Here is a 6000-nt window from a genome sequence, read left to right as displayed (position 1 = left end):
AAGAGGAAAGGAAGGACAAAGGGAAGAAAAAAGGAGGATAGGAAAGAAGAGAGGTGATAAATACTGATAAACAGCACGAAAGTCAGAAGAAGAGGAGGGTTGAAAGGATAGAAGGACGGGTTGCTAAAAATGAATGAAAAACACACAGTCATTGTAGTAAACTGAACATGCCCCTCCCCCAAAGGTATTTACATCCCGATTCCTGGAACCTGTGAACACTGCCTCACCTGGCTAATAATTGCTTTACAGAAATGACTACGTTAAAGATCTTGAGACAAGGGGATTATGTTGGAGTCTCCAGGCGAGCCCTACATGCAATCACATGTGTCTTTATAGGAAGGAGATCTGGTGCAGACAGCCGAGGAGAAGGCAATGTGACCATGGAGGTTGAGATGGGAATGAGGTGGCGACAAGCCAAGGAAAGCCAGGGGCCACAAAACGCTGAAAAAGACAATGAATAAATTTCCCCTAAAGGCTCAGATTAAGCATGACCCTGCCTCTAGCTTGATTTTGGCTCAGTGATACTGACTTTGGTAGCGTGGCCTGCAGAACTCGAACAGAATAAATCTGGGTTGTCGTTAAGCTCTCAGCTTTGTGGAGATTTGTTACAACAGCCGTAAGAGACACCTGCAGCTCTATAGCCCATTCACAGTTTTTTTTTAATTTATTGCTCATCAGTACCATGTGCTGCTCTGAACACCTGGAACATAAAGAGATGCCCAAGTGGGGAAAAGCATAAGCAAGCTTAAACAACCCCATTAGTAAAACAAGATAATTTCAGACAGTGATTGTCTCTATGAACTGCATGAAGAGTGAAATCAGAAAGAGGCTTAAAGGATTAATATATATGACCCAGGGTTGCAGTGTTGTGAGTGGTAGAAATGAGATTCAAATTCGGGTTGGTCTACGCTCAACTTCACTCACTTCCCACGTGGTGTGCAGGTAGAAAGAGTAAGTGCACAGCATGGATTAAAATGTCACGGGAAGTTTTTCCAACTATCTTTAGTGGAGATACTAGACTTTCGATTTGGACCTACATGATTTGACACTTCATGCTTACTTAGGTCGTCATGCATCAAGTTCCAGATGAATCGACAATAACTCGTTTAGACAGGATTCTCCATGGTTTTAAGAGCAAAACCTGCTCCATCCAGGGGAAAATGAGAATCCATCTTGACTCTTACCATCCTGAAGCCTCATCCTCCTTCCCCGCAGCTTGACTCAGCTCTCCCTGAAGCATCTTCCTGACACTGAAGTGAAAACATCAGAGGCAGATGCATGTGACAGGCGGGTTAAGGCCCTGGAGTGAGCAGGGAAAAACAAGTTCAGCCGCTGAAGGCCTGAAGATTCCAAATGTGATAGTTAGGGCCTTTGGCTTGATCATCCTGTGCAAGAGAGAGGTATTCTGTGCTGGTGTGTCAGTTTGCAGACTCCAGGGAACGGCTGGTGGTGAGGCATGGTCCTGTCTGATTTGTAACTGGCAGACGAGAGCCAGCACCGAGCACTCACCCCATGATTATTAACGGTGGAGCTCGTGCGGCTACAGAGACTCCCAGGTGAGCCCACAAGCCTGCCAATGTTTGTCAGTGTCACCATGACAGCTGGACACTCTTGAAGAGCTGGGGAAAAGAAGAGCAGCAGGCGATGCCACCTGTAGAAGTATTATGCTTTGTGCTGCCGGGGAATCCCACGGAAGGATGTGGTTCACAATCCCAGCCTTTGTCCACGGGATGTCATGGGCTTGGACACCACAGATGATACACACATACCAAAAGCAGTTCTCGCCAGAGTCAAGAAAGAGTTTTAGATCATGAGACTTTTTATCACAGCTCATGTTGCCTTAGAAAGAAGTAAACACAATAAGAATAGTTATGGCTAAAAGGGTAGCTAGCCTTCATTCTGTAGCTGTGTCTGCCAGCCTCTGTTATGTGTTTCAGGCATATGAATTCATTTAACCCTCACCATAGCCCTAAACAGTGGACGTTAATATTGTCGCCCTTCTATACTTAAAGAGAATGAGAAAGTCGCACACCACTAAAATGAGAGCGTCATTAACTTTAAGAGGATTATAAGTCACAGGTGAAGCCAAGGAGTGCATCATTACCCAGACTGTGGTACAAAGGATTTTTAGAGAAGGGTTATAGGCATTGAGTCCTGCTAACCTGAATTGGAATTCTGGTTCCACCACAAGTTAGTGAGATACCTTTGAGCAAAATATTTAACCTCCCTAAGACGCAGTTTCCTTGTGTATAAAATGGAAATAATATCATCATTTCATGATTGCTTGAAAGATCAACAGAGTAAGTGACTTTGAGCAATTTGTTATAAATGACAGTTTCTCATCAAATGGGCATTAAAACTGTTGCATCAGAGATGCCTAGACAAAGAGTCTTGCTATCCAAGGCCAAACGTCCTTCAGTTTCTTTGCTCATTTATAAAATGAGGCCATTTAAGCCTTTATTACAGACTATGCAAAAGAATCGAGGTTGATCATTTGTTTTAAAGTATCTTGTAAACTACCAGGCCCTGTTGAGATATTGGATAAGCTCCCTGATATAATTCCATGGTCTTTAAAATAGAGATAGAAAGTGCTTGGCTGTGAGGTCACGGTTGGGAAGATAGGGTAAGTAACACATACCACACCTAGCACCTAGCATGGTGCCAGCACATAGTCCCCACTGAATGAATCATAGTTCACATTTTCAGTTGATTGTGGTTTCTGAAGAATCGTTGCTTTGTAATGTGCACCAGACCTTAATCTTCATCATAAATTTCTTTTTTAATTTTTATTTTTATCTCAAAGAAAAACCACCCACAAAATACATCATTGCACTAGCCATCAAACTATTGCCTTATTAAAGATCTTCTTGCAACTACATGTCAGTAAGACAACATTTTGGCCAAGTTTTAGCTGTCTGGTCAATTTCCTCAGGGAAAAAAAAAGAAAAAAAAAGACATTCCTGGAGGACATTATTACACAAAATTGTTAAAACTTGCTCATCCTCTGACTTCTAGAAGGAGCATGACAAGTCACAGCTGAAGAAAAAGATGGGTGAGGAGCATGAACTTTTTGGTAAATAATTCATGGACCATTCTCCTGGGCTGCAGCTAATTTGGTTGGGAGGAGGTTGCTTTGGGTTGTTAAAAAAAAAAATACAGAAACACCATCTTTGAGCTGACTGAATCTGCCACAAGCTGGATGTTGCACTGAAGAAAGGCATCCCACATTTTGTCTGCTTGCTACTTACTGGGCTGATAATCCCCAGATGAAGCTTTTAGAAAAATCAATAATCACACGTGGTGGTTTTTGGTGTCCCAACCTGCTCTTCAAAACCAGCTAATGGGATGAGTGCCTGTGATGTGGATAAAATTAGAAACAGCTCATTACTGGAAGAGATCCTGTTGAGAAGTCTTGGTCACTGGTTTCTTACGACAGCAGCTCAAGGGAGTCTCTTTCCCAGCTTGCTGAAATGCTTCATGATATACAATTCCATCAGTTCTGATCAAGGACTAATTAAACCAGGGAAGAGCAGAATACCTGTGAGGGGGAAAAAAATAGGATGTCTTTTCATAAAACCAGGACCTCAGTTATTCTACACGAGGTGGAGGCTCTGACTTTCAAAATGCCATAGAGTAGGGGATGTGGATTGTGGAATAACATTATTGAAAAGAGATGTTTTCTGTTTATTATAATCTAAAGTGCCATAGAAGTCCAGTAACTTTCTTCTCATCAGCTTCCCCTATTCATATATCCATTTTAAAGAGGGAGAAACTGAGGCTAGCTCTATGAGTTACTGGCCTAAATTCACCCAGCTGCTGAGTAACAGAGCTAACATGTGGGTGGATCGAATCCTCAGAATCAAAGCCCTCTCATTCTTTCCACTAGAGCAAGTTTGCTAACTCCATAGTGATCACTTAAGTCATATGGCTTATTTTACACATGTTCAAACACGGGCCCAAAGGGTTTAAATGACTTCCCTAGAGTCTGCGAGTTGCTGGAAAAGGATTTCTGGTGCCTCGGGCAGCTGGTACTTTATAAGTACTGCGCGCACTATCTTCCTTCAGAGACAGATCTCCAAACGCTATATTTACCAAACTACGTCCAACATACCGAGATTCTTTCCAAGACTCTATGGTCACCTCAGACACAGATGTTTTCATTATTATGAAAATTAATGTGACAAATTCTAAGCTGGTGAGAGTACAACGGAGCGTCATGTACACGTCTAGCTACTCCTTAGTAAAATCAACTAGAGTGTGCCCAGGAGACCGCCAACAACTATGAGGGTGACTCAGAGGGTGACAAAAATGAGGGCCAAGTCGTAGGAATTAGGAAAATTCTCATCCTGCAGAAAACTTGTCAGAAACTCTGAGCAAAGTTAGTAACAGTGATCTTCCCAAAGAGAGATTAACCTCATTCTTTATGTCTTTACATTTTTAGGGATCAATGGACCAAGAAGGTTTCAGAGAGATAGATTTGGGCTCATTATAAGGAAAAATGTTCTAATAGTCAGGGTCAGCTACGGATGCTCCAAGAGTGAGCACAGAGATACAGAGAAGAAACCACTGAACCCAGAGACAGAGATCAGCCACTAATGAATGTGCAGCCACATCCTGGTCATTTATCCTCTCTTGGCTCTAGTTTTCTTCTTCCATAAAAGTATGGTGTTGGAAGAGCTTCTTGAGTTACTTTCTGATCTAAAATTTTAATTTGAATTATAGTTATTAAAACAACTGATGTGTTTGTGCAGAGGGCAGACCACTGTGACTCGGATGCATTACAGGAGACTCAAGTGTCAGATTTAAGACAGAATTAAATTTACTTTGAGGTTTTTTTCTGACTCTGAGATTCAGTGGCTATAACTCACACTAGATTCTTAACCCTTTCTTTAATGAGATATTAATGAAGGCATAATAGACCATTTCACATTTATCCTCTAAACCTTAACAAAAATACGCTTGAAATTTGTACTGAGAGCAAAGAGGGGGAGAGAAAGAAGAAAGAGAGAAATTTTGTTTTCTTTGTATAGACTTTTAGATGCAATTATTTTAATATGTTAGAATATTTTGGCATTCTTGACCTAGAGTTAAGATAACTTCTGTGATGTATGCATGTAACTTGGTAAGTCTAGCCATGAAGAATGCTAACAATTATACCAAGCTTGCAGTGATGACATGATGAAAATTCTGCTGAGCATTGGCACTGCTGCTTGCCCCAACAAAATCTCAGCACAGGACACTAGATCCCGCCACCAGAAATTCTGCAGTTACTGCACCTGGAACTTACACAGAGAGGACACCTCTGTCTGTCCTAGACCTGGACCGAGTCTACGTATTCTTTGCTGGTTTGCATCACTGATTTCTATTCAAAGTGTAGGGCTGGTATGTATGAGTGTGGGAATTAGACATCCTCTTGTTCCCTAGCTGCCAAGGAGGTTGATAAAATAAGTATCTGGCATTTTCAGTTTCCAAAATGGAGTAAGGGCACCACCTCCAAAAAGTGAGGCTTCTCCAAATAGAGGAAGGGGATCAGATGCTTAGCAACCAAGAAGAACGATGAATATCATTGCAGCCGCAGGAGCCAGAGAAAGCAAAGGTTTTAAGAAAAATGAAATAGTCAGTGGTATCAAACACTGCGGAGAGGCCAAAGGAAATGAGAACCGAGATGATGCTTTTGAGTTTTGCAAACAGAAAGTCATTGCAACCCTTTATGAAAGCTGTTTCAGCAGTGCTGGGATCAGAGGCTAAATGTTGTGGGTTTAGAAGTGAATACAACCAGAGGAAGTCCCGTGAATAGTGAATTACATATTCTCCCTGACTACTGATTACATTTTAGAGTGGGCGGTTACCGTATTTCATAATCATCCACTCACAGGCAATTGGCCCCATTACCCAGAGGTGATTGCTAGGCTCAGCCTCTCTCATGGAAGGAATCATTGATGAGAATGGACCTTGAGTGCTTGAAATATGAATTATGCTGCCACTGTCTTGTGCACTAAT

This window comes from Camelus bactrianus, chromosome 10 (genome assembly GCF_048773025.1).
Source record: "Camelus bactrianus isolate YW-2024 breed Bactrian camel chromosome 10, ASM4877302v1, whole genome shotgun sequence".
Taxonomy (NCBI): Eukaryota; Metazoa; Chordata; class Mammalia; order Artiodactyla; family Camelidae; genus Camelus; species Camelus bactrianus.
Note: the sequence above shows the minus strand (reverse complement) of the source record.